Source organism: Taudactylus pleione, unplaced genomic scaffold (assembly GCF_031769625.1).
Source record: "Taudactylus pleione unplaced genomic scaffold, aTauple2 ptg000875l, whole genome shotgun sequence".
NCBI classification, from domain to species: Eukaryota; Metazoa; Chordata; class Amphibia; order Anura; family Myobatrachidae; genus Taudactylus; species Taudactylus pleione.
This window is the reverse complement of record NW_028285277.1, coordinates 589,094-609,338: the sequence shown is the minus strand read 5'-3', so window position 1 is coordinate 609,338 and position 20,245 is coordinate 589,094.

Below are 20,245 nucleotides of genomic sequence, written 5' to 3'. Positions count from 1 at the left end.
GCCGGCTTACCGACTGTGCAATCCCGACAGGGGACTAATGATAGGCATCAAAATCCCGCCGATCATTATCCCTACGCCAGAAGCCCGATGCCTGGCATACCTAACGAAGGTAAGCCTGGCGGCGGGCGCAGACAGCCGAGGGGGTGTTAGGTTAGGGGCTCCTGGGGGTGGACTTAGGGTTAGGCACGCCCTTGGGAAGGTTAGGCTAGGGGAAGGGGGGGGTTAGGGTTAGGCACTCCCCCGGGAGGATTAGGTTTAGGCTGCGGGTACGGGGGGGTTAGGTTTAGGCACTTACAGGGGTTTAGGCTCTAGGGGGGAGGTTAGGGTTATACACTCCTAATGGAGGGTTAGGAGGGAAGAGGGTTAAGGCCCCCATACATCAACAATCGATTGTGGCAATTCTGCAATTTGCAATCGATTGTGTATAAAAATCTGCAATGTATGGGCTTCACAGATCGCAGATTGCAACCAAAAAGTGATTGGAATTGTTCAATCAGATTATCCAACATGTTGGCTGTCACAGATGGATTGGGGCTGTAGATTGCTAGTGTATGGACATGATCAGCAGATTTGCAGAACGTTACTAGAAGGGCCTTTCAAGATTGGCAGATCTGTGTTTGCTGCAATCGATCTGCAAATCACTGAAAAAGATCTGTAGTGTATGGGGGCAGATTGCTCGATTGGGTAATCCTAAAATTGGGCAATAAATCTTCAAATTGTTGAATTGTGGTTTGCAGATTGCTGATGTATGGGGGCCTTTATACTTACCTTAATTACCTGTCGGGATCTTCACTGCTGCCGGTCTTCCGCGTCAGGATTTGAACCGCCGGTCATTAATGCCGATCCTGAAGGGTATCCGGATAATAGGTTTAGAATAAAAAGGTCAACAGGGTTAAATGGTTGACATTCAAACGGTCTACATAAAATGGTCGACACATAATTTTCATGATGTTTAGGGTTGGGGTAGGCTAAAATAGCACAAAAAAAATCATGTGTTAACCTTTTTTTTAAGTGGCAATCATTCAAGGGTAAACCAAGCAGGTTTAGCCTATAAAATGTTTGCCACTTTAAAAGAAAACGGGGAGACTCGCATTAAACCCAGCAGCGCCGGAAACTCGGAAGCTACATTTATCCCTAAATCTCACTGATATATAAGAATTAAACAAGAGTGTGACCGACACATCTGTATATTCTCTGCTACGTGTTTGTTACATGTATTATTCCTGCTACATCATCCACAGTACTAAGGTGTGTATGTATATGTGTGTATGTATATGTGTGTATATATATATATATATAGATATATAGATGTTTTACGGTTATTAACATGAAAGACGAAACAAAACACAGAGAGAGGCAAGTATATGGTCTATAACTTGTCCAACACCCCATTCCAAACATCTTTCCCATGTTACAAATGTATTTTTAGAGGAAACATACCCTTCAGATAATAGATAAGGTTTCTCTGTGTTTATTCCAATGAATGTAAAATGTCATTTTCCCCATGCACCCAAGGCTATGATTCCCTGCTTGTAGCATAAACTCTGTGATGACTGCATGAAGGTGTAATTGTGGGGGATAATAAGAGTATTCTCTAATTTGCAGGTGAAGACCAGTCCTTCTTGTCTGGGCAGATAGCATGTGTAGTGTAATCACACACCCAATTAAAGCAAATGTAATGGGAACCCTACATGCATTCATACAGGTTTTGTAATGAATATTATTGCACTTTCTAGTAACATTTGCTGGCAACACATCTGTCTTTTAATGTAGGATTTAATTTCCGTGCCCCTTTCTGAGGCTGCTGCCAGACTTACAGACACGGTGATGTGAAGGAGGGACCCCAGGTTGGCCCAGCTGTGAGATGACACCCGAGGGACATTCTGTCAGCTCTCTGCAGTGACACCACCTAGCTGTACCAGTAAGATGGGTCCTAATTAGAGATGAGCGGTTCGGATTCTGTGGAATCCGAACCGCTCCGAACATTGGGGATCCGAGTCCACCCGAACCCTGTTCGGGTGTTCACCGCCTGACTCGGAACCCCGTTCGGGGCCGAACGGCGGCCGCCTGATGTCGGATTCTCACTAGAGAATCCGACATCAGGTCTCCTCGCGTGTAGGGCAGAGCGCAGTGATAGCGCTCTGCCCTACACAGACACAAACACACAGCCGCCAGCGGCAGCTGTGTGTTTGTTACAGCAGCCAATGAGAGTCACACAGACTCTCATTGGCTGCTGCACGGAGGGAGCCGGCTGGAGCTCACACATGAGCTCCGTCTTCCGGCTCCCTCCTCAGCGTGTGACAGAGCGGACGGCGCGGGAGCGGGGATACAGGTAAGTTTTATTTTTTTACTTGTCAAAGGTCCGGGGGCGCTACTGGGGGGGGTCTGCACTACTGGGGGGGGTCTGCTACTGGGGGGGGCAATACTACTGGGGGGGGCCATACTACAGAGGGGCCTGCTACTGGGGGGGCTATACTACTGGGGGGGGTCTGCTACTGGGGGGGGCCATACTACTGGGGGGGATCTGCACTATTGGGGGGCCATACTACAGAGGGGCCTGCTACTGGGGGGGGGCTATACTACTGGGGGGGTCTGCACTACTGGGGGGGTCTGCTACTGGGCGGGGCTATACTACTGGGGGGGCCATACTACAGAGGGGCCTGCTACTGGGGGGGCTATACTACTGGGGGGGGTCTGCTACTGGGGGGGCCATACTACTGAGGGGCCTGCTACTGGGGGGGCCATACTACTGGGGGGGCCTACTACAGGGGGGGCCATACTACAGGGGGGGCCCATACTACAGGGGGGGCTACTACTGGAGCAGCCTACTACTGGGGGGGTCTGCTACTGGGGCAGCCTACTACTGGGGGAGCCATACTACTGGGGGGGCATACTACTGGGTGGCATGCTAATGGGGGGCATACTACTGGGGGGGCCTGCTAATGGGGGACATACTACTGGGGGGGGCCTGCTAATGGGGGGCATACTACTGGGGGGCATTCTACTGGGGGCACTGCATAGTGGACCCTACTACTAAGGGGACTGCATAGGGGGCACCACTGCTGGGGGACATTGTGTAAGGGACACCGCTACTGTGGGCATTGTGTAAAAGGGTCACTACTGTGGGCATTGTGTAAAAGGGGCACTACTGTGTGTCGTAACATAAATAAGAGACACTACTTTGTGTCTAATGTGAATCAGGCCCTATGTGCGGTGTAATGCTAATAAGATTGTGCACTGTGACTCCTAGGGCCGTAGCCCACTTTGTAAACAAGTACTATGACTCTGCTGGCCGTACCCCACTGGGTGGGTGCACTACTTTTCATTTCTGCCACTGCTGTGTGGCAATGTGTCATAGATGTGCTTTATACTGTGGTGTCTGTGTCGTTGTGCCGCTGCTTTGTCGCTTAGTAACCAGTCAGCTCACTGCAACCTTTGGCCAATAATGTTGAAAACAATATTATAAGCTGTGATATGGTCTAAATTGACTGGAAATTAATGTTATTGAGGTTAATAATACTCTAGGAAGAAAAAAAAGACCAATTTATGTGATTTTAGCTTTTTTTGTCAATTTTTGTAAAAAAATCCAAATCCAAATCCAAATCCAAATCCAAAGCCAGTCACCGCAGTTTGGCAAATCCAAATCCAAAGCCGGACGACGAATTAGAACCAAATCCAAATCCGGCAAAAATGGTCCGGCGCACATCCCTAGTCCTAATACGCTGCGGCTCCAGCCCAGGTGACTACGGTCGCGCAGAGCTTCTTTTTCACTCAAGTTGTGCGTCTTCTAAATAAAACAACTGGAAGCCACAAAACCACACTGCTAGACTACACTATGTTGTACGATACTTCTACATCTGTCGGTGGGGGAGTCTGAATCCGTACAAAATGCGGTCGCTGCGACTTTGTATGTGTAAAACTAATTCCTGTGCGGGTGACGGGCAAACGTAGGATTTCTAGAGTTCTAGAGGGGAGTTTCCATATGCTTGATTTTAAGGCAAGTGTGGCCAGTCCATGAATGGGGCAAAATCAGCACTTAACCAGTTACAGGACCAGTGATCCCAGTAATAAGCCATTATATGCGGCATTAGGGCCATCCTGCCCAAGCTGAGTGGTTTTATTTCAGATGTGGGCTCCATTGCAGATCATTTGAGCAAGTTCAGGTTGGCAGAAAAAGACCCTAACCCTGCCCTGGACATGTGTGTACAGATTGTTCACCTTATGTACTGGAGGGATGTAGTTATGAGACCACCGGTCTCAATCCTGACACTGCAATCCCGGCAAGGGATTTAATATAGGTGTCAAAATACCGACGCAAATGTTAATCCGGAATGCTGAGAGGGCGCCGGACCGATCACCATCTGCTGGGGGTGGGTATACACTTAGGTTTAACCCCCCCCCCCGAGGAGGGTTAGGCTAGGAGAAGGTGGGGGGGTTAGGGTTAGGCACTAGGGAGGGTTAGGTTTAGGGTGCTGGGAGGGGGGGGTTAGGTTTAGGTACTAACAGGGGGAAGTTAGAGTTAGGCACTAGGGGGGGGAGGTTAGGGTTAGGCACTAGGGGGGGAGGTTAGGGTTAGGCACTAGGGAGGGTTAGGTTTAGGGTGCTGGGGGGGGTTTAGGGTGCGGGGAGGGGGGTTTAGGGTTAGGCACTAACGGGGGGAGGTTAGGGTTAGACACTAACGGGGGAGGTTAGGGTTAGGCACTAACGGGAGGAGGTTAGGGTTAGGCACTAGCGGGGGGAGGTTAGGGTTAGGCACTAGCGGGGGGAGATTAGGGTTAGGCACTAGCGGGGGGAGGTTAGGGTTAGGCACTAGCGGGGGGAGGTTAGGGTTAGGCACTAGCGGGGGGAGGTTAGGGTTAGGCACTAGCGGGGGGAGGTTAGGGTTAGGCACTAGCGGGGGGAGGTTAGGGTTAGGCACTCCTAAGGGAGGGTTAGAGGGGGAGAGGGGTAGGGATAGTATACTTACTTGCACTGTTGGGATTTTCACCCATCGGACTGCTGGCGATGGGATTTGAACCGCCGGCCTGACGTCTTGCGGTCATTCATACTGATTCCGTTCTGGATAGTGTATTATCATATACAGTATAAATAATTGACCCTATAGATGGTCTATATCAGTGCTCCCCTAACAATGCATGTTTACCAGATCTCCTGGTTGGTGCACAAGTATATTCATTACTGACTGTCACATTTTAAAAGATCAGCAGGTGGTACTAATTACACAGGTCTGCGAAAATTAAGGTATTGAAAGCTTTTTTAATAATACTTTTATATTCTTAATTATACTCCTGTGTACATCAAAAAATTGTATATTAAAAAAAATTACCACATCACATTTACCTATAAGGGGGTTACATACATTTTTAAGAAAAAACAAGAAGTTTAATTGTTTTTGACATATTTATTGTGAAATATGAAGAAGTGTAGATGATATCATTGTGTTTTTGTCTTAATTACATAATAAAATAACACTAAAATCAAACAATAAGAGAAACAAAACCATAATTATTGAAAAATTGTTATTATCTTGTTTTTTTTTGTCTTCAAACTTCGTTGTTTCGCTTATCGCCATCATGCTGATGTCCCAACGACCCTGGTATCTGTCTACATCTTTAACGTCTTGGTGGAACCGTTCACCCTGTTCTTCACTGTAGTCTCCGAGATTGATTGGGAAATGGTCAATATGGGTATTCAAAAATTGTACCTTTATACTCATATTGCAGCCAAGGTTTCTGTAACTATTCAGCATTTCCCTGACAATTTCTTTGTAGTTTGGATCCTTGACATTGCCTAAAAATGTTGAAATCACTTGTTTGAACGAAGTCTACGCCGAAAGTTCCACAATATTCATTACACACCCGAAATGTTCATCTTTTATTAACTTTCTAATGTCAGGGCCTGTAAAAATACCTTCCTTCAGTTCAGCATCAGATAGGTTAGGGAATTTGGTGCAAAGATATGTGAAAGTTTCTCCATCTTTAGACAATGCTTTTACACATTGTTTCATCAGTTCTAATTTTATATGTAGAGGTGGAAGTAAAACTGTATTTGGATCTACTAAACTGGATTTGATAACATTATTTTTTCCAATTTGTAAGCTTTTACATAGCAGACCTGTGTTATTAATTTGTGACACTGGGGCGGGGGGGGGGGAATCTTAAAAACATGCAACTTTAGTATTATATGCTATTTTTATTGTGGGTGTCATGGTGTGGGCTAGAGAGGGGGGTTTCCAGTCGACCGGAAACCCCCTGCGTTTGCCTATGGGTAAAGTCGCAGTTCAGCGTCTCTAGTACACTTTTGTTTCGCTGTGTCTGCAATGTAAATAAGTTACAAAATTGAAAGCAAAAGAAAGTACACTACACCCCTTAGAGCAGCTCAGTCATGGCGGGCATCTTACACTATGTAGTATAGACAGGGCCGTAGAGAGCCGGCCCAAAGGAAGGAGGTCTGGCCACTTCCCCTTTGCGTGCTGGGAAGGGGGGGCGCTGTGAGCCCCTCAGCCTGGCGCAAATCCAGGGGAGGTCGCAATCAGTGTGATGGCCCCCCCCCCCCACACAGGAAGAGGAGACTGCTCACTGCTGCTGCTGACAGGTAAGAGGGGGGGGGGGTGACGTCAGACCCAGGCCCCTATAACAAGCCGAGCATGGGTAATTAGTACCCGCTCCCCCTCTCGGCACACCTCAGTATAGATGCTATGAGGACACATCTGTATGAAGGAATAAGCCTTTAGAATAATTTGATTTCATTTGTTTTATGAAATATATGTATATACAGATATATTATGGGGTCACAATATGTCCTTGGACATATTGATTCAATATGAACGGCCCTCTTGTACTATTCACAAATATAAATGTCCATGCCATAAAGAGTTAATCAGCCACTCACTCATGGGTATAATCACTTATGAATGATACATGAGTTATATCAATCTTGTTACTTGCCCACGTGTCACTTGGTGTGTGGACATGAAATGATGAATAAAGGACAGTAGTTGCCGATTATTGGCCAATCAAACAGAGGAAAAGGGGAATCGGGCCGTTGTATGGAGGAAAAGGGGAATCGGGCCGTTGTATGGAGCCCCTTACGTGTGGACCGGGTTTGGCACACACTGACAGACAAGAGCAAAGATCACTTTCCACATTGTCATTATCTACTGACAGCATCACTATCTCCTCTAGTCCCAAAGTGCGCTGTCTTGGAGTTATCCTGGACTCCTCCCTCTCCTTCATTTAGTACCTATCGCAGTCCTGCCGTTTCCATCTCAGGAATATATCCAGGATCAGACCCTTTCTCACCCTGGATGCAACTAAGACCCTCATCCACTCACTGGTCATCTCCAGATTGGACTACTGTAACCTCCTCCTATCTGGCCTCCCTGACTCCCACCTCTGTATACCATACTTACCTATACTTTCAGGTAGCCCCCCCGCACCCCAGTAAGTGTAAGCACTTCTCCCTCATCCCGCCCACTTCCTAGTAAACTGGGCAGAATGGGGGAGAAACTTACCTGAAATCCACGGTCAGTCATTAGGGGGTGGGGCTTGATGACGCAATTCTATGTTAATTGCGTCATTTGGTCTCGTACATAATTTACAGGGTTTCACCACGGGGGGGGGGGGATCTGCCCTCCCTTCACCACCCGACTGCTGCCTCTCCCCGGGAGGGCAGATTAAAAGTCCGCAAGTATGCTCTATACTCCTATCTGTCCTCCAAGCTGCTGCTCACCTCATCCACTACATCTGCCTCCCCTCTCCTGCAAGCCCTACACTGGCTCCCCTCCCCTCTCCTACAAGCCCTACACTGGCTCCCCTCCCCTCTCCTGCAAGCCCTACACTGGCTCCCCTCCCCTCTCCTGCAAGCCCTACACTGGCTCCCCTCCCCTCTCCTACAAGCCCTGCACTGGCTCCCCTCCCCTCTCCTGCAAGCCCTACACTGGCTCCCCTCCCCTTCAAAACCCAATTCAAGGTTCTCACACTCACTTACAAAGCCCTCACCCATATTAAGTACAGTGGAACCCTTCATATGTTTTTCCCTGTATTTAAACATCCAGGACTGGCCATGAAAAGTCCGGGGCTAGTTCTGATTTAGGAGGGGACCACACGTCATTTTTATTCTAACTTTAACTCTTTCTTAGCTTTTTACCGTAAGATACATGCAGGCATCTCACTGATGTATGCATGTATCTGTGTCAATCCGACCTGCTCATGCTCAAATCTAAAGCATGAAGCAGGTCTATTCATTTGGGGATTTGAAGTTCGATTTCAAATTGAATGATAGTAAATAAGGGATTTGTGTGTTGGTCTATGTAAAAGTACCAATGTTTTTCCGATGTTCGATTTGAGTAAAATTTGGTTTTACATTCGATTTGGCCTTTAGTAAATACCCAAATGCAAAATGGAATGCCAAATCACTTAAAATGCAAAATAGAATGTTAGTAAATATACCCCATGGTTACATAACGTTCCGTGTTCTGGTACACTGATAGTCATACACAGCAGCAGGCAGAGACATGGTCACATAACGTTCCGTGTTCTGGTACACTGATAGTCATACACAGCAGCAGGCAGAGACATGGTCACATAACGTTCCATGTTCTGGTACACTGATAGTCATACACAGCAGCAGGCAGAGACGTGATCAGATAACACTCCGTGTTCTGGTACACCGATAGTCATACACAGCAGCAGGCAGAGACGTGGTCACATAACGTTCCGTGTTCTGGTACACCGATAGTCATACACAGCAGCAGGCAGAGACGTGGTCACATAACGTTCCGTGTTCTGGTACACTGATAGTCATACACAGCAGCAGGCAGAGACGTGGTCACATAACGTTCCGTGTTCTGGTACACTGATAGTCATACACAGCAGCAGGCAGAGACGTGGTCACATAACGTTCCGTGTTCTGGTACACAGATAGTCATACACAGCAGCAGGCAGAGACATGGTCACATAACGTTCCGTGTTCTGGTACACCGATAGTCATACACAGCAGCAGGCAGAGACATGGTCACATAACGTTCTGTGTTCTGGTACACTGATAGTCATACACAGCAGCAGGCAGAGACATGGTCACATAACGTTCCGTGTACTGGTACACCGATAGTCATACACAGCAGCAGGCAGAGACGTGGTCACATAACGTTCCGTGTTCTGGTACACTGATAGTCATACACAGCAGCAGGCAGAGACGTGGTCACATAACGTTCCGTGTTCTGGTACACTGATAGTCATACACAGCAGCAGGCAGAGACATGGTCACATAACGTTCCGTGGTCTGGTACATTGATAGTCATACACAGCAGCAGGCAGAGACGTGGTCACATAATGTTCCGTGTTCTGGTACATATCAGTCAGTAGGAATATAACAAATAGTGTAGTTCTGATCATAGCAATGTTTGGTACAGGAAACCACAATAGTTGAGGTGTAAGTAATATCCCAAGTAAGCAGAGGTCAAATACCCAGATTTCACAGTTCTGACTAAGGGCTCTATTTACTACAATCCGCATTTGTAATGCAGATTGTAGTGTAATATTACCGACTGAGGGCCTGATTCAGACCCACTCGCAAACGGCTGTCCGCTCGCAAGTGGGTCGATGGTGTGCACTGAGCATGCGCACGACGGAGGGAGCTCCGTCGTGCGCATGCGCCAGACGCGACGAGCGAAGGAAAGTCCTTCGCTCGTTGTGTCTGATCAAAGGGGGCGTGCTGTCGATGTTGATTGACAGCACGCCTCCTTTGGTAGGCGTGCCGGGGGCGTGCCTCCCTGATGGGGGCGTTCCCACGGGAACGCCTCCCATCAGAAGCCGGCCCACTGACATCACTAGTGATGTCAGTGGGAGTGATTTTGGCTCTGATAGAGCCAAAATCACTCCGGAGCTTGCGGTTGAAAACCTCAACCGCAGGCTCCGGCTCGCAGTTTCGATGGTCGCGATGGTCAAGACCATTGCGGCCATCAAGCTGCACGCTCGTCTAGCCTGTGGGTGGTGACCCACAGCTATACGAGCGTCCAGGAGGACGCTCCATTTTCATGGAGGGCGGCCCTCATTCAAAGCATGCGCTCTGCTCATAACGTACGGCTCTGAATGAGGGCCTGAATTCGCATTGCGAATTCAGGCAATATCACAGGGATTTACTACAAATCCCTTGCAGGGACAGAGCTTGTGATAAAGCTCTGTCCCTGCGGATCCCATCCGCATTCTAGTCGCGGTATTTTCGCAAAAAATACCGTGATTAAGTGCCCGCGCATGCGCCGACCGGTCGCCGCTGCTACCCCCCCCTCCGGCGCTAAGCCCCGCCCCCCGGCACTAAGCCCCACGATCGCGGACCCCCTGCGACCCCCCTCTCCCTTACTTACACTTACCTGCATGCTCCACGCCTCCGGTGATGGTCTCCATTCCTCCGGTCAGGTGATCTCCTATACTGCACTGGGACCCGATCACCTGATGACCGGGCAGCAGTGCACTGTGGGAGACCAGCTGACCGGAGGGGAGTCATCACCGGAGCCCCGATCACCGGTCCCTGGAGTCAGGTAAGTGATTTTTTTTTTTTACTATTTTTTTTTTTTCTTTTTTTTTACAGTAATCAGCTTGCAGTCTGTATAGCAGTAATCAGCTTGCGGTCTGTTTAGACCACACAGCTGATTACTGGGACCGACTCCCGGCTCTGCTCTCCCTGTTAGAGCAGGGCAGGAGGCCGGTAACCAGGGGAGACCCTGGATAACGCCACCTCCAGGTGGCGTTATTATCACAGGGCTTTCCCCGATATTTTTTTCACATTTATTTTTAGTAACTCTGGTCGGATCACATTTCCCATTACAGTTATGCTTTACTAAAAATAAGTGATACTTAGGGGTTGGAGTAGAATTTTACGAATTCTACTCCAATTGCCCTGTAATAACTACAGCTGATACTAACATAATGTGACAAGGGTGTGACAACACAAAACAGCCTCTTTCACTTTATTTTAGTAAACATAATGTTAATAAATAGAGCCCCCAGTAACAAGCAGAGGGGGTAGGCTGGACACGCATGGGCTCGCACACTTCTGTCTCAGCTTGCGGACAGAAGACTTAGGGGCCCATTTATCAAAGCGTATTTGAGGTATAATCCCTGAAAACACCTGTTTTGGGGGGTTTACCTCAAATACTAAGTTTCCCCCGTATGTATTAAGGAGGGACCTGCTGTGATCCCTCCATTACTGGTGACAGCCGCATCCCCCATAGGTTTCTATGGGGGAAGCGATGCTGCCAAATTTGCCAATATCCGGAATGTGATGCACTCCAGATATTGGCCCCGGCAGCTAACGGCATCTGAAGGCCTATGGGCTACACCGCGCACTATTAGCCGGTGGAGGGATCCGCCAGAACCCTCCCCGGCTATGGCGAATGTGCATGTGCACCACCCCCGGCACTGGTGGGCAGCTCTCCGGAGACATCGCACTGATGGGATTCTTTAGGAGCCCGGGTCCCTGCATGTCCCGGATGATACATCCGTCTGAAGAGATCGCATGTTGCACTGTAATCAGGGGCGTTACTGGCATGTCCTCAACGCATCGCAAAGCAATCATTGATAAATGGGCCCCTTAAAGGTATATTTACTAGTGAGAATTATTAGAAGAGGGGATGTTAAGTAGAATCTGATTGGTTGCTATGGGCAATATCTCCACTTCTAATAACCTGCACTAGTAAATATAGCCCTGTATATCAAGTTTCCTCATATTATAACCTGGCGCTGGGAAAGCAGCGTCTTCAGCCTTAATGAGCTTCCCAATTTGTTCAGACATTATTTTGAATACTATCAGGTCTTGTATAGGTCTAATTTCATACAAGATAAGTAACTGTCTGTGTCAAAAGTAACGATAAATTTTTAGATTTATTATTTTATTATTATTTTATTGGAGTACATTTAATGTGTTTATAGCTACATGATATGGGCAAGTGATCATACACATAATTAATGTAAAATATCAGAAATACGTCTTCCTCCATAAGCTACTACAGTATTGCTGAATACATCAGGTTAGATTTTCTTGTGGCTTAATAGTTCTCTATCCGAGTCTTCTCGTCGTTTGGTGCCTCCAGCCTGGGCAATGGTTGGATGATTGTTAATATTTGCCGTACAAGTCTGGAGAGTGGCGTGCTGGCGTGCGTCATTGGGTATCATGGCAGAGGCAAGGGTGAAAGTGGAGATAAAAATGAATAAAGTAAAATTACAAAGGGCTTGATATAGAGTTGTTTGCTCGCTGGGCACAATTGAGACTTGGGTGCAGATTCTGAGTCCCACGCAAAGTGACTGTCGCTATGGGCAGCTGCGGGTGCCATATTTACTATCTTTTGCTAATGGGACAATCCATTAGTGTGGAGGTCCGTGTATCTGCAAGCAGGAACCTCTGCTGCCCATGATTGTACGTCCGCGCACATATGTAACAATGTGCCTGTGCTAAACTGGGAGACTCGAGCCCTGATGAATGAATGGCACTGGTGCCAGTCCTGGCTACCCTTGGGCAGTGGGTGCCAAGGTAATAATGTAAAATCATTGAGTACTGTTGTAGATGAACGCGAGCCAGTGACTGCTGAGGCGCGATGGAACTGCGCGCTTAAGTCTACATGAACATGGCGGAGCGTGGACCTTCCGAACAGCTCCAATAATAAATAGGCACCAACCACTGTAGTATTTTCATTAACATAACTATTGCCCCAAATCCCTTGTTTACCTGATCATATCCGCCTAAATCCATAGGGGATCTTCTTACATCTTGGAGTATCCCTATTGGAATAAAATATCCTGAGAGACCAGTGTAACTGTATAAAGTCACATAGGCCGCATTGCCGCAGGGTACTAATATCCGTAACAACCTGCCGCATTCTTCCTTATACTGATGTGTCCTCATCCACTGCAGTCGCGCCAAACAGCCATTGTCGGAGTGACAGGTCCTGTGCGACTGCTTTTGCTGAGCGGCTTTTTCCTCAGAGAATGCATCACAAACCATACATGCCGATGTTTCACTCCCTCCTTCCGGGAGGGAGCTGTCGGGCTTTCTTGGGGGGGGGGGCGGGTCGCGGCGAAAAGGGGGCATGGCCCGGGGGTGACGTGTATATTGGGGCGGAGCATGGGGGCGTGTCATCGCGGCTCCGCCCCTCTTTACAATGCCAGTTTTAAAGGCATTGTGAGGCAGGGGGTGGGGCCGTGATGATGCGATTCAGCGCGAGTCGCGTCACTGGCCCCTCCGCTGCCGGGATTTTTATAGTAAGTGCAGGGGGGGGGTGGACGTGTCGCTGATAGCGGGAGGCTTGTCTGCTTTCCCGGGAGGTCGGGAGCGGCACCCGATTTTCGGGAGGCTCCCGACCAAATCGGGAGGGTAGGCAAGTATGTCACAAACGCTTCATGAGACTGCACTGATATATTTGATATGCGACACTTGTATATGTGTGTGTGTGTGTGTGTGTGTGTATATGTATATGTATGTATGTGTGTGTATGTATATATATATATATATATATATATGTGTGTGTATGTATATATGTGTGTGTGTGACTGTGTATATATATATATATATATATATATATATATATATATATATATATATTAGGGGTGTGCACCGGCCACTTTTCGTGTTTTGTGTTTTGGTTTTGGATCTGGATCTTTCTTCGTGTTTTGGATCTGGATTGGTTTTGCCAAAACCACCCTTCCGTGTTTTGGGTTCTGGGTTTTGTGTTTTGGATCTGTATTTTTTTTTAAAAAAGCATAAAAACAGCTAAAATCACAGAATTTGTTGGTTTCTCTGCTCCTATGCTATTATTAACCTCAATAACCTTAATTTCCACTCATTTCCAGTCTATTCTGAACACCTCACACCTCACAATAGTGTTTTCATGTCCAAAAGGTTGCACCGAGGTAGCTGGATGACTATGCTAAGCGACACGAGTGGGCGGCACAAACACGTGACCCATCTAGGCGTGACACTGCAGTGGCAGACAGGATGGCAGTTAGAAAAACTAGGCCCCAAACTGTACATAATGCAAAGAAAAAAAAGAAGTGCAAGATGGAATTGTCCTTGGGCCCTCCCACCCACCCTTATGTTGTATAAACAGGACATGCACACTTTAACAAATCAATCATTTCAGCGCCAGGGTCTGCCACACAACTGTGGCTGAAATGATTGGTTCGTTTGGGCCCCCACAAAACAAGCTGGCAATTAATGTGTCCCTGCACAAACTGGCTCTACGGAGGCAAGATGTCATCCTCATCCTCCTCATCCACCGATTCCTCACCCTCTTCAGTGTGTACATCCTCATCCTCACAGAGTATTAATTCGTCCCTGCTGGAACCACAGGTCCCTCTGTACGTTCTGGAGGCTGGTCTCCCTGGAAGAGTTGATAATTCATTTTATGAACATCATCTTCTCCACATTTTGTGGAAGCAACCTCCTGCGCCTTTCGCTGACAAGGTTCCCGGCTGCACTAAACACTCTTTCGGAGTACACACTGGAGGGGGGGCAACTCAGGTAAAATAGAGCCAGTTTGTACAGGGACCTCCAAATTGCTTCTTTTTCCTGCCAGTACAGGTACGGACTGTCTGACATGCCTACTTGGATGCTGTCACCGATGTAATCCTTTAACAGACAGACGCACGCTTGTCGCTGCTGCTTTGAGGATTCAAGTGCGGCTACAGCCCACACAATTCACAAAGACAGAAAAAAAAAAAGAATATTTTTATTGTTTGTGGAGCACACTTTGAGGGTTACACCACCCTTTAACAGACAGACGCACGCTTGTCGCTGCTGCTTTGAGGATGCAAGTGCGGCTACAGCCCACACAATTCACAAAGACAGAAAAAAGAAGAATATTTTAATTGTTTGTGTAGAACACTTTGAGGTGTCACCACCCTTTAACAGACAGACGCACGCTTGTCCCTGCTGCTTTAAGGATGCAGGTGCGGCTACAGCCCACACATTTCACAAAGACCGAAAAAAAAAAAGAACAATATTTTAATTGTTTGTGTAGAACACTTTGAGGTGTCATCACCCTTTAACAGACAGACGCACGCTTGTCGCTGCTGCTTTAAGGATGCAGGTGCGGCTACAGCCCACACAATTCACATAGACAGAAAAAAAAAGAACAATATTTTAATTGTTTCTGTAGCACACTTTGAGGGTGTCACCACCCTTTAACAGACAGACGCACGCTTGTCGCTGCTGCTTTGAGGATGCAAGTGTGGCTACATCGCACACAAGTCACAAACACATTAAAAAAATAGTTTTTTATTTTTTGGAACACTTTGAGAGTTACACCACCCTTTAACCGACAGACGCACGCTTGTCGCTGCTGCTTTAAGGATGCAGGTGCGGCTACAGCCCACACATTTCACAAAGACCAAAAAAAAAAGAACAATATTTTAATTGTTTGTGTAGCACACTTTGAGGGTGTCACCACCCTTTAACAGACAGACGCACGCTTGTCGCTGCTGCTTTAAGGATGCAGGTGCGGCTACAGCCCACACAATTCACAAAGACAGAAAAAAGAACAATATTTTAATTGTTTGTGTAGCACACTTTGAGGGTGTCACCACCCTTTAACAGACAGACGCACGCTTGTCGCTGCTGCTTTAAGGATGCAGGTGCGGCTACAGCCCACACAATTCACAAAGACAGAAAAAAGAACAATATTTTAATTGTTTGTGTAGCACACTTTGAGGGTGTCACCACCCTTTAACAGACAGACGCACGCTTGTCGCTGCTGCTTTAAGGATGCAGGTGTGGCTACAGCCCACACATTTCACAAAGACCAAAAAAAAAAGAACAATATTTTAATTGTTTGTGTAGCACACTTTGAGGGTGTCACCACCCTTTAACAGACAGACGCACGCTTGTCGCTGCTGCTTTGAGGATGCAAGTGTGGCTACATCGCACACAAGTCACAAACACATTAAAAAAATAGTTTTTTATTTTTTGGAACACTTTGAGAGTTACACCACCCTTTAACAGACAGACGCACGCTTGTCGCTGCTGCTTTAAGGATGCAGGTGAGGCTACAGCCCACACATTTCACAAAGACCGAAAAAAAAAGAACAATATTTTAATTGTTTGTGTAGAACACTTTGAGGGTGTCACCACCCTTTAACAGACAGACGCACGCTTGTCGCTGCTGCTTTGAGGATGCAGGTGGAATCTAGACAGGATTTGGAACCGAGGACACACTACCTCCATCAATTGTCTAAATCCCACTGCACTAATGTCGGATACCGGACGCACGTCTAACACCAACATAGCAGTCAAGGCCTCAGTTATACGTTTTGCTTCAGGATGACTGCTGTCGTACTTCATCCTCATCGCTAGGGACTGTTGGAGGGTCAATTGTTTAGTAAAAGTAGTGATGTTCCTACTTCCTCTCTGGGATGATGAACAACTCCCAGCAGCAGCAACAGCACTAGGAGGAAGAGGTTCTTGATCTTTCCCTATTTTATTTTTATCGGAGAAAGTTTGGTCCTCCATTTATGTTATATTGATATATATACGTGCGGCTAAAGCGCACACAAACACAGAAAATATTATTTTATTTTTTTCTGGAGAGTAGTGCACTTTGTGGGTTACACCACCCTTTAAGAAATGAGCCAGCCGGCTCTTTACTTATGGGACACAGGCGCACGCTTGGCGCTGCTCCTTTGTTGATGCACGTGCAGCCACAGTGCACACAATTCACAAACACAGAAAATAATTTTTTTTTTGGTTTGGACTGGAGTGTACTTTCGGGGGTTACAGCACCCTTAACGGTCAAGCCAGCCGGCCCTTTACTTATGACACAGGCGCACGCTTGGCACTACTTTGTTGATGCACGTGCGGCTACTGCGCACACAATTCACAAACACAGAAAATAATTTTTTTTTAGGTTTGGACTGGAGTGTACTTTCGGGGGTTACAGCACCCTTAACGGTCAAGCCAGCCGGCCCTTTACTTATGACACAGGCGCACGCTTGGCACTACTTTGTTGATGCACGTGCGGCTACTGCGCACACAATTCACAAACACAGAAAATAATTTTTTTTTGGTTTGGACTGGAGTGTACTTTCGGGGGTTACAGCACCCTTTAACGGTCAAGCCAGCCGGCCCTTTACTTATGACACAGGCGCACGCTTGGCACTACTTTGTTGATGCACGTGCGGCTACTGCGCACACAATTCACAAACACAGAAAATAATTTTTTTTTAGGTTTGGACTGGAGTGTACTTTCGGGGGTTACAGCACCCTTAACGGTCAAGCCAGCCGGCCCTTTACTTATGACACAGGCGCACGCTTGGCACTACTTTGTTGATGCACGTGCGGCTACTGCGCACACAATTCACAAACACAGAAAATATATTATTTTTTTAGCACTTGGGGGGAGCACCCCTGATGGACAGAGCACCCCCTGGACAACACTACAGCACTCCTTTAGGACTGGGACACTGCACAGGACTTTGGAGTGGACACAGCCCCTATGGAGAACTGACTGCACAACACAGTCCAGCCCCTATGGACTTTGAAGTAGTGGACACAGCCCCTATTAACAACAGCAGCACAGCACAACACAGCCAGCCCCTATGGACTTTGAAGTAGTGGACAACAGCAGCACTACACTACAATACACTACACTACACAGCCCTAACTCCCACCCTCCCTCTTCACTGTCCACAGCCGAGTGAGAAAATGGCGCCGACGCGGGTACCTTATATAGGATCCAAAACCCGCGAGACTCGGAAGGCGGGATGATGACGTTTTGCCTCGATTTCAGATCCGAGTCAGGCGGGAAAAGTCGAGCCTGATTCGGATCGGACTCGGATCGGGGGGGCTCGGGGGGGTTCGGATTTCAGAAATCCAAACCCGCTCACCCCTAATATATATATATGTGTGTGTGTATGTATGTGTGTGTGTGTATATATATATATATGTATGTGTGTGTGTGCGTGCGCGACTTGTATATACTGTATGATGCCTACATGATGGATACATGTTTTGTAGAAGATATATGCAGAGTTAATGTAAAATGATAGAGAATCCTGGATTATATCGTGTTCCAGTCACTGCAGACTGTTCTTATTTTATCTGGATTATGTAACAGAACCCTGGCAGTAATTTGTATTTACTATTAAAGGTCAATAAGGTAATTTTTGATCCCATTACTACTGGGGGATTAGCAGTAATCACCCAGGTTTACTGTACGGTCTGTAATCGGTGATTATGGGTGGTTATTACACAGAGCAGAGATGATTTCAGAATAACTACTCTTTGTGTGTGGTTCCACTTGTGCATTATTCTATGTAACTTGTGTCAGAGCGAATATTATTAACTATTTACATAAATATATATTGTAAGCTAGCGTGCAGGTCTCTCTGTCTGTCTGTTACAGGTTTAGTATCCAATATCCAAAATGCTGGGACCAGAAGTATTTGGAAATCGTAATTATCAGTATTTTGGAATATTTGCACACACTGAGAGATCTTGGGGATGGGACCCAAGTCTATACACAGAATGTATTTATGTTTCATATGGGTTGGATACGGGATCCCGGAGGTCGCGATGCTGCAGGTCAAAATACAGCCTAACCCCTAACCCACCTTTTCCACAGCCTAACAGTCCCTTCCGCATCCTAACCCAGTGCCTAACCCTAATACTTATCATCAGAATCTGTTGGTATTGTGTTTATCAGGATGCCGCTGTCGGTATTGTGTCCGTCGCCATTCTGACAGTCGAGTCCTGACTACATCCCATTCAATATACGTGTTAGCGTAAGGGACTGCATGCTTCATAGGATTATTAGTGCTTGGTGTATCCTTATGGCTTCCACATCCAGAAGATGCCTCCGCCTACGCTTTATACATTGGAGCTTTTCCGCTGTGCTGTAGTGGCATCAGCTCGTGCTGGCATTTCATCCCCCCGTTTTGATGATATCAGCCCAGGCTAATAGAAGTAGTACACGTGTTTGTTTCTTATTTCATACAGTATATATACAGTACTGTGCAAACGTTTTAGGCAGGTGTTAAAAAAAATCAATATTTGGTGTGACCATCCTTTGCCTTCAAAACAGCATCAATTCTTCTTGGTACACTTGCACACAGTTTTTGAAGGAACTCGGCAGAGAGGTTGTTCTAAACATCTTTGCAAACTCCTGCAGCAGAAGTTGTCGTGCTGCAGAATAAATTTGGAGCCAATCAGACCCCTCCCTGATGGCATTGCATGATCATGATGGATAAGTACCTGCCTCTATTTCTCACCATTGAGGACACCATGCACGCAATTCAATTGTTTTAGTGCTCCAGATCTCCCGTCTAAAGTGACGAGAGATCGCGGGGTGCTATTCAATTGATGCCAATCTTCATGTCGATCATGCCCAAAGAGGTCTGATTTTAGCCACGTTCAACTGCTACACCCAACCAAAGTGCTGGGCGCGATTGCGAAAAAGTGACGTTCAGGCACCCAAACGGGTCACTTAGCGCATTTCAGCTCGCCACACCCGGGGGTTCGAGTTGAAATGCTGGCAGCTGATCGTGCCCAACAGGAGCTGCAATTAAATAGCTCCGTTGGGCTCGAAGGGGGCCCCATTAACCCTTACCAAATCCCCAACTCAATTTGCTGAAATGCAGCCCCAAACTTGCAAGGATCCTCCACCATGTGTCACTGTTACCTGCAGACACTCATTATTCTACCTCTCTCCACCATGCGTCACTGTTACCTGCACACACTCATTATTGTACCTCTCTCCCCCATGCGCAAACTCATTATTGTACCTCTCTCCACCATGTGTCACTGTTACCTGCACACACTCATTATTGTACCTCTCTCCACCATGTGTCACTGTTACCTGCACACACTCATTATTGTACTTATTGCTCTCCACCATGTGTCACTGTTACCTGCAGACACTCATTATTGTACGTCTCTCCCCCATGCGTCACTGTTACCTGCACACACTCATTATTGCACCTCTCTCCCCCATGTGTCACTGTTACCTGCACAAACTCATTATTGTACCTCTCTCCACCATGTGTCACTGTTACCTGCACACACTCATTATTGTACCTCTCTCCACCATGTGTCACTGTTACCTGCACACAATCATTATTGTACCGCTCTCCACCATGTGTCACTGTTACCTGCAGACACTCATTATTGTACCGCTCTCCACCATGTGTCACTGTTACCTGCACACACTCATTATTGTACCGCTCTCCACCATGTGTCACTGTTACCTGCACACACTCATTAT